The following is a 10,686-nucleotide window of genomic DNA, read 5'->3' as shown; positions in this document are numbered from 1 at the left end:
AAATTTTCAAATTGAATTAAATTATTATAAAATAAAATTTATTAGCAGATTCACATATTGATCTTTTGAATTAAGATTTATAAATCATCAAAATAAAAACACATTGTTTCAACTAAATCTTAAAATTATAAAATGAAGAACATTATATTCGTTTAAAATTTTAATTCCAGCTATTTTAATTAGATATTGATATATTTAATACGTAGGATAGAATACAAATGAATTTTTATGTGTTATTTGATAAAATAATATTAAAATATCAAAATAAAATAAAAATTAGAGATGAAATTCATTTAAAAATAATTTTTTATTATTTTATATAAATATATTAATTTTATGAAAATGGAATTTATATTTAGCTAATTTTTAAAACAAATATTATTATCTTATTATTTATCGAATTATGTTGTGTTTTCATCAATTTAATGTTAAATTAATTTTTTATTAATTTATAGTATTTATTAATTTAACTAATATTAATTTATAGAATTTTATGTATTTCTCTTTCTAATTTTCCGCAATATAACATTTACATAGATAAGAAAAAAGTTTGGGATTAAAGGGGGGAATAGTAGACTCTCTCTCCTCTCTCTCTGAGAGATAGAGAGTCGCGGTGGTTCCCTTCCGAACAGTGGGTATCGCTTCTTTTTTGGTCTCGGAGACACCTAATCTACGGTGGTGTTCGTCCGCTTTGTCTCTGGGAAGGGGAGGCTTCTAGCTTCTACTTCGCCGGCTTACGTTTCCGGGAAGCGGTGGTTTTTTCAGTCCCGCTATCGTCGGCTTTGTCCTTGGGTTAATCCTGATTTCGTCGATCTACGAATTTGTGCTTCATCTGATACTCTGTCTCTCGATCTGATATTGATGTCGCATGTTGTATGTCGGTCATAGAGGATTGATGGTAGACGTTTTAATCTCTGGTGATTTCGTAGATCTGTGTGGTTCTGCCTTGGATCGGGTTTGCATGGCGTTATACGGCCCGCAAGGTCTGGTCGAGGAGATGAGTCGATTTGTGGGTGGTTTGGTGGCTTGCAGTCTTGAGATAAGATCTCGATTGTCCGATGATGCTCTCCCAAGACGTTGAATCAAGCGAGGAAGATGATGGAGTTTGGTTGAAACCGGTGTGGTTTCATTGATCGTGGTTCAGATGCGTCGGTTCCGGTGAACGTCCGGCGGGTTCCGGCGGGTTGTCCCAAGCGGTGAAGGCGATGGGAGGCTCCGACATGTGTTCTCGGTGTCACAGTGGTTTCGACACGTAGCAGGACTGTCGAGTCTTGTTTCGGTTTGGGTTGGATGGACGTTGTTTGGGCCTCTTTTAGTTTTAAAGTTGGGTTAGTTTGTTTTTGGTTTGGGTGCCCTTTAGTTTGTTGGGTCTTATGTTTGTAAACCTTTTGATAAATAATATTATAGATGGCAAAAAAAAAAAAAAAAAAGTTTGGAAATATGCATTATAATTATAATCACACAAAATGGGAATAACATCAGTTACTTTCCTCGCAAGTCTAAAAACTAGATTCGTTTGTCGGTAGAAGGTAATGAGATGATGCCACATGTGAGATCTATCGATATTTGTCGTAATAGAAACCACACCGCACCGACTGATTGATCGGTCTAAGGCTGTTCCATTCAAATGTCCTAATCTCTCTCTCTCTCTCTCTCTCTCTCTCTCTCTCTCTCTCTCTCTCTCTCTCTCTCTCTCTCTCTCTCTCTCTCTCTCTCTCTCTCTCTCTCTCTCTCTCTCTCTCTCTCTCTCTCTCTCTCTCTCTCTCTCTCTCTCTCTCTCTCTCTATGGACCCCATTGGAATTTTCATGCACCTATGTGGTTCCCATCAGTTTTACCTCTTGTCATTTCTTCTTCCTTACGTGATGTGATATATTGCTCCTTACATATTTTCCATCGCCAAACTCTACTATAAGAGCATTACATATTTTCCATCGCCAAACTCTTAAGTTGCTTAAATATTCAAAAGAGAAGAGTCCATTAAATTTTCTAATTCGAATCTCTTATGTGGTATAAATGATAGATGATGATATAATTGGAATGACTCGTAAAATTAAAAATATCTCTTAATCATAGTTCAGAAAAAAGCAATTAAACATGAAAAAATTGACACAAAAGGATTTACCATACATATAATATTTTATTATTAGTTAGCTACAATAATTACAATTTCATCGTTTTCTATTCAGATTCCACAAAGACAAAGTGTGAATAATTGTTAAATAAACAATGACCAAAAAGGTAGATAAGAAAATTTCGTCTTTCTCAAAAAAAAGAGAATTATTATATTTCTACTTTAGCTAATAAAAATGGTAAACGAAATGTTTAGATCATTGTGTTACGAATGATACAAAACCTATCCACGTACCAAACTAGTGTCCAAATCAACCATCAAATAAAACAATTAAAGAAGAAAAACATAATGATGGCATTGTTTTGTTTTCCTTATCTACGCATAGAGATTCCTCCGCTTTATTTGCACACATACACAAACATCATATCATTGTCACTTTCATTATATACGGTGAAGATTCTTTTCTTCGCACAAACTGCTTCCCCACTTCAGAGAACACTGAGTGGCCCATTCTTCCAAATATCACCCAAGTTGTTCTTTTAAACCATTATACTGTTTTCTTTGACAAAAAGAGCAAATTGTTTTGATTACAATCAAATGGTTTGACCAGTCAAAGAAACAAAGGTTGGCCCATTTCACTGACTTTCTATAATCTTACTAAAATGCATCCCAATGTGATCAGCAGCTTTCTTTATCATCCTAAATGTTTTTAACCCATAACAATCTTCCTATTAATTGAACCACTAAACTTTATAGACGAAATAACATATATATCCTAATGGATGACAAGAGTAGGAAAATTACATTCAAGATATATACGACCTCTGTACCTCACCAGTTTGGAATTTGAATAAAAAGCAAACCACGGCTACAAATTCCCACATTATGCCATTTCGTAAATGTGTGATTCCAGTATATATAATTTGATGCGAGAAAGACGATTCACACATTTACTATATATATTTTTATACGGAAAGAGCAAGCGAATTAAACTTTCGCAAAGACGATTCAAACACTTTCACATTACCTTTAGGTTTTGAATTAAAAATTATGGTACTTATATATGTAAAACCTTTTTTTGCTTTCAAACTAGAATCTCGATTTAATTTAATTTATTTTTTTCATCATGTCTTCTGGATTATGCAGATGAAATTTATTTTATATTTGATCCAATTTTGATAAAATACGAGCACCAAAAATAACCGAAACGAAGAAAACATACATACTGGATACGATTTAAAAATATAACAATTACTAGTGTGTGTGTGCGTGTTTTAAATACTTAGTTAACAATTACTAGTCGTAGAGAAGAAGAAATGGAATTTGAATTGAGAATGGGGTTGGGGTGGGTCGATGGTGTGGCAGGGTCCACATGTGTAATTGAAACCACGCCGGATTCGGTCATCTTCACTTAGATGTGCATAATACATCCATATAGATCGTCATGGTTAATAGAGCTGATGATAAAACGTTATCAATATACAATAATAGAAGTATGCTTTCATTAACTTAATTATTATAAATGATTGATACAATAGTGAGTGATTCATAAATAAAATTATCATACAAAATATTATTATATACTATATAATTTATATATTTAATGACACTATGTATAACATATATTAATAATATACATATAACCATTTTATTTTGTTTAAAATAATATTTAATATTCAGTTGTATATCATAAATTATATTTTAATCTAAAATATTATTTTAAATGATAAAATACATGTTAATTATAAATTTTAGTTTTAAATGTACAAACTTTATTTTCTTGTATAAAATATTTTTTTCTTATTATTGAAAAATAATTAATTACATAAAATTATTTTCTAGTTTTTTATATTTTAAAAATTAAATATTCTACCAAAAGTTTGATAAGATTGACTGAATAACATTTGGAAAGCAATGCATTTTCTAATTTCTACATGTTTCTCTAAATACTTTTATAAAAGTTGTTGATTGGACAATTAATAGGATTATACTAACTCTACCAATCAAACATACAAGTTCTACCAATCAAAGTCAAATTGTGACAGACCGCACAACACCACTGTAAATAATAACAAAAATTTCTACATAAATTTATATATTTATATGTTTTTGTTATTATTAGAATCGCACCACACTTGTCCAGCAATTCAATTGTCTCGTATATTACCATTCGGAGTTGTATACAACAAAACAAAAGTATAACTATCTTATTTGTTTTTAATTATTTTATCATTCTACACCATTCATTTTGGAGTGAGTAAATATAAACTTTGAAAGTTGTTTGCATCTGAGTGATAAAATATATATAGACTATTCTAGGTATTTCTTTTCTTTTTTTTTTTTGACAAATATTCTAGGTATTTCACTTTTAGATATTCATTACCTTGTTAAAGATATTTTTATTAAAAAGTGAAGGAATGTTTAGCTTATCTTGTCAGTTGGAACAAAAATAACGGAAGGATCGTAAATCTATTTATATCCTTCTGATTATTCATAGTGTATTTTAATTCTCATCGATCCATCTTATATCCTTGAATTTAATATTCCCAATGCTTTGATTCATTCACCATTGTTTTTTTTAACGGCTACTTCACTAAATAAAAGGAGACTACACATCAATTGTCTCAACTAATGCTCTGCTATCGAGAGCATCAGCGACTATATTGTCTTTGCGAAGAATAAAATTGAAGGATGAAACAGAGAGGTAACAAGACAAATTTAGGATATTCTGAAGGATTCCGCAAAATTCCTTGATTCACTACAAGAAAACAGGGGAATTCTGATGGCCGAAATCGTCAGAAATTCGTCGGAATAGACCGATTCCGACGAATTTCTGACGAACCTATTCGTCGGTATCGTTTTGTTGGAAAAAAAAAATCATCGGAATTTCGTCAGAACTTCCGACGACCTTTCCAGACTTCAACGAAACCCTTGGTCGTTGCTATGTCGTCGGTATATTGGGGGGGATTTCCGACGGACCAATAAAAAAAAAAAAACTAATCAGAATCTTATGAATCTTCATCAAACTCCCCAACCTCGGCTTCTGGCTCCGAATGTACAACAGCATCATGTCCAAACACAGTCAAATTCTCAACAAGTTGAACATTTTCCAAATCTTCAACTGCCTGGGCGTTGCTGGTAGACTTTGGTTGCAATGGTTCATCATCATCAGAAGTTCCATCCACTCGTCCTCTTGGGTTGATTTACGTTACAGTAACCCATGGATCGTCTCTGTACGTCACCCGAGGGTAACTGATGTAGCACACATATACATATCAATTATACAAGTATTAGTAAAATATATAACATTAATTAATTATATTGGTAAAAAATTATGAATAGATTGACATACCTGATCAGCTTGCGAACCAAGAATGAAGGGATCATAATATTGAAGTTTCCGCCGCGAATGAACTGATGTAACACCAAACGCATCAATCTTCACTCCTCTATCTGGGGTGGTGTCATACCAATCACAATAGAATACTACACAACGCAATCCAACCATTCCAGGAAATTGAATTTCCAATATTTCTTTTATGTTGCCGTAGTAGACATCGTCACCGGAAGAAGATGAAACACCAGCATCATATGTTGTCTTAGAATGACATTTCCTTGTGAATACATATCCTCGCGTACAAAATTTAGGATATGATTTGACCACATAGTTTGGTTCCTGCACAATTCGCGTATCCAATCATCGAACACAAGACCTCTGGCCAAACCATCATTCACCTATAAATTAAAAACATATATGATTGAAAAGTTAATTAGTTTATATTAAATTTAAACTAATCATTTGCATAGGGTAATATGATACATGACTCACATAACTACGAAGCCACGCAGCAAATCCGTTATCTCTAAGTTGTCGAAGCTCATCTTCTGTTGCATGCCTGTGAGTCATACGCAACTCCGCCATATATACACTATATACAAAAATATTATCAATATGAAATAAATTTATTGAATATTAATCTAACAATAAATGAATAAATATTTTTACCTCTCATATTGTAGAACATCTTCACAGTTGGTGAGCAAATATGTTTGCAAATGAGCGTGCTCAGTGTCCGTAAGTCTCCGCTTCGTGAATTTTCCACTAAGTCGTCCTATTTCCTTGAACATGCTTGGGACAGTAACATGATATGTTGCTCTCTCCCCTCTATCATCATGCCGAGCAGGTCTTCGGTGTTTTGTATGCACTTCTGGTGAAAAATAGTTTTCAGCAAAGATTGCAGTTTCTTCATTAATCACCTGTGCCACTATAGATCCTTCCACCCTGCTTTGATTTTTAACCATCTTCTTCAGATGATGCATATAACGCTCAAAAATATACATCCATCTGTACTGCACATGACCACCAAATTCAAATTCTCTTGCGAGATGAATAGCAAGATGTTCCATTACATCAAAGAATGATGGAGGAAATATCTTCTCAAGGTTGCACATGCTGACTGGTGCGTTTGTCTTCAAATTATTAATATCCTCTTCAGTCACTACTCTGCTGCATAAGTCGCGGAAGAAAACATTAATCCCTACATAGATAAAAGACATAATTTTCGTAAGTATTAAGTTTTTATAAGCATAATTGTTAAATATAAAAATAAATTAAATTGTAAAAATATAAGATACCTGCAATTGCTTCATGAACATTACGTGGCAATAATGCTGAAAAAGCAAACGGAAGGAGGTGCTGCATAATTACATGACAATCATGACTCTTCAAGCCAGTAAACTTTCCTTCGCTTCTATCAATGCAGTTCCCCAAATTTGATGCATATCCGTCAGGAAATCTCACTTTATATGTAATCCAATCAAAGAACTCTTCTTTTCTAGCACCATCCAGCCGATAAATGGGAAAATGGGTTGTACCGTTCTCATCAACGTGAAGTTCAGAACGATCACAGACATTGACTAAATCCAACCTTGACTTCAAATTATCCTTCGTTTTACCTTGGATGTTAAGGACTGTGTTCATCAGATTGTCGAAGAAGTTCTTCTCAATATGCATGACATCTAAATTATGCCGCAATAGAAGACTCTCCCAATATGGTAGATCCCAGAAAATACACTTTTTGTGTCAGTTATGTAGCTCTCCAACCGCACTGACTCGAATGTTTTCATGTCCACCTACATCTGGCGTCCTTTCTGCATCAAAATACCTAAACTGCTTCAACAAATCTTTCCCACTAACTTCCTCAGGTGGACCATCAAACACCTGCTTGTTCTTCGTAAACGAAGTCTTACTCCTGCGGTATGAATGATCAGGTGGTAGAAATCGTCTGTGACAGTCAAACCAACACGTTTTCCTTCCGTTCTTTAGTTGGAAAGCATCTGTGTCATCTTGACAATATGGACATGATAGCCTCCCATGTGTTGTCCATCCAGATAACATACCATATGCTGGAAAGTCACTTATTGTCCACATAAGTACTGCCCGCATCTGAAAGTTTTCTTTGCACGAAACATTGTATTTCTCAAAACCATGCGTCCATAGTTGTTGCAACTCATATATCAGTATTTGAAGAAACACATCTAGTGATCTTTTAGGATGATCTAGCCCGGGGACGAGAATTGAGAGAAACAAAAACTCTCGTCGCATGCACAAGCTCGGCCGTAAGTTGTACGGTGTCACAATAACTGGCCATAGAGAATACTGTCTTCCATGCTTTCCAAATGGGCTGAAACCATCCGTAGATAATCCAAGATAAATTTTTCTTCTCTCTTTCGCAAATTCTGGATATGTTGACTGGAAATGTTTCCAAGCCTTCGCATCTGAAGGATGTCTAATCTCACCATTTGTAGAATGCTCTGCATGCCATCTCATTGCTTTTGTTGTGCGCTCACACTGATACAACCTCTTCAATCTTTTCGTCAAAGGTAAATACCACATTCTTTTGAATGGGATCGGAACTCTTCCCCTCGTCTCTTGATAACGAGGTTTCTCACAAAATTTGCATACATTCCGTGTCTCATCCGCTCTCCAGTAGATCATGCAGTTGTCAATACATACATCTATCACTTCGCACGGTAGTTGAAGACCGGCAACAAGTTTCTGAACCTCGTAGTATGAACCCGGTGCAAGGTTATCCTCAGGTAGAATACCTTTGACAAAATCAGTAATCGCATCCATACATTCTTCAGCCAAATTATAGTCTGTCTTAATACCCATTAATCTAGTTGCAGATGATAAGACTGAATGACCATCTCTACAATTTTGATACAAAGGTTGTTTTCCTGCATTCAACATGTCAAAAAATCTCCTAGATTCGAGATTTGGTTCTTCCCCTCTATAATGATCATGTACCATTTGCTCAGTACCTACACCATAATATATATCCGTTCTAGATTCTTCTAACCTAATATCAGGCTGAAGTTCACTAACAGGCTGAGGTTCGCTAGTACTACCATATTCATAACCAGTTTCCCCATGAAGGTACCAAACTTTATAATTACGTGAAAACCCTTTCATATACAAATGAGTCCAAACATCATATTCTTTTATAACCTTATTATTATTGCAAGTAGAGCAAGGACATCTTAACATACCACTTTTTGCATCCGGTTGCTGTTGAACAAGCCTCATGAATTCTCCAATCCCTTGAACGTATTCTTCCGTAAGCAAATTGGTGTTCGGATCTAAATGAGGTTTATCCATCCACGAACGATAATAAACTTCAACGGTCATATATATTTGTCGGCAACGGTCACATGGTTCGTCAGAAAATTCCAACGGAATACCGACGACTGTACTGTTAATCGGAATGTCGTCGGAAGTTCGTCGGTATATTCCGACGAATTTCCGACGACGACAACAGTTACATTTTTTATCGGAATTTCGTCGAAAAGTCGTCGGAAAATTCCGATGACCAATGTTTCCACTACAAGAAAACACACCGAATTCCGACGGAGGTTCCGACGGACACCAAGGTCATCGGAAATTTGTGACGGAATACTGACAAATTTCCGACCAAATACAAAAAAATTAAGTCGTCGGAATTCCGTCGGCCATTTCCGACGGAATTCCGACCAAATTTGGTTCGTCGGAATTTTCCGACGACTTTTCGACGACATTCCGATAAAAAATGTAACCGTTGTAGTCGTCGGAAGTTCGTCGGTATATTCCGACGAATTTCCGACGACATTCCGATTAAGAGCAAAGTCGTCGGAATTCCGTCGGAAAATACCGACGGAATTCCGACGAACTATGTGACCGTTGCCGACAAATATATATGACCGTTGTGCAGCCGTTTGAGATTGGACAATTCCGACGGAATTCCGACGGACTGCTTTACATCCGTCGGAATTCCGTCGGAAAGTCGTCGGAGGTCCGTAAGCAATTTCCTATAAATATAACCCCTCTTCATTCAACTCATTCACACTTCATTCTCTCTTCATTCTCTTTAGTCATAACAATTCCGTGAAAATCATGTCTTCAGAAGTTTATTATCGTTCGTGGATGGATAAACCTCATTTGGATCCGAACACCAATTTGCTTACGGAAGAATACGTTCAAGGGATTGGAGAATTCATGAGGCTTGTTCAACAGCAACCGGATGCAAAAAGTGGTATGTTAAGATGTCCTTGCTCTACTTGCAATAATAATAAGGTTATAAAAGAATATGATGTTTGGACTCATTTGTATATGAAAGGGTTTTCACGTAATTATAAAGTTTGGTACCTTCATGGGGAAACTGGTTATGAATATGGTAGTACTAGCGAACCTCAGCCTGTTAGATTAGACATCCTTCAGATGCGAAGGCTTGGAAACATTTCCAGTCAACATATCCAGAATTTGCGAAAGAGAGAAGAAAAATTTATCTTGGATTATCTACGGATGGTTTCAGCCCATTTGGAAAGCATGGAAGACAGTATTCTCTATGGCCAGTTATTGTGACACCGTACAACTTACGGCCGAGCTTGTGCATGCGACGAGAGTTTTTGTTTCTCTCAATTCTCGTCCCCGGGCTAGATCATCCTAAAAGATCACTAGATGTGTTTCTTCAAATACTGATATATGAGTTGCAACAACTATGGGCGCATGGTTTTGAGAAATACAATGTTTCGTGCAAAGAAAACTTTCAGATGCGGGCAGTACTTATGTGGACAATAAGTGACTTTCCAGCATATGGTATGTTATCTGGATGGACAACACATGGGAAGCTATCATGTCCATATTGTCAAGATGACACAGATGCTTTCCAACTAAAGAACGGAAGGAAAACGTGTTGGTTTGACTGTCACAGACGATTTCTACCACCTGATCATCCATACCGCAGGAGTAAGACTTCGTTTACGAAGAACAAGCAGGTGTTTGATGGTCCACCTGAGGAAGTTAGTGGGAAAGATTTGTTGAAGCAGTTTAGGTATTTTGATGCAGAAAGGACGCCAGATGTAGGTGGACATGAAAACATTCGAGTCAATGCGGTTGGAGAGCTACATAACTGGCACAAAAAGAGTATTTTCTGGGATCTGCCATATTGGGAGAGTCATCTATTGCGGCATAATTTAGATGTCATGCATATTGAGAAGAACTTCTTCGATAATCTGATGAACACAGTCCTTAACATCCAAGGTAAAACGAAGGATAATTTGAAGTCAAGGTTGGATT

This window comes from Brassica napus, chromosome C4 (genome assembly GCF_020379485.1).
Source record: "Brassica napus cultivar Da-Ae chromosome C4, Da-Ae, whole genome shotgun sequence".
NCBI lineage: Eukaryota > Viridiplantae > Streptophyta > Magnoliopsida > Brassicales > Brassicaceae > Brassica > Brassica napus.
This window is presented reverse-complemented; position numbering follows the sequence as displayed.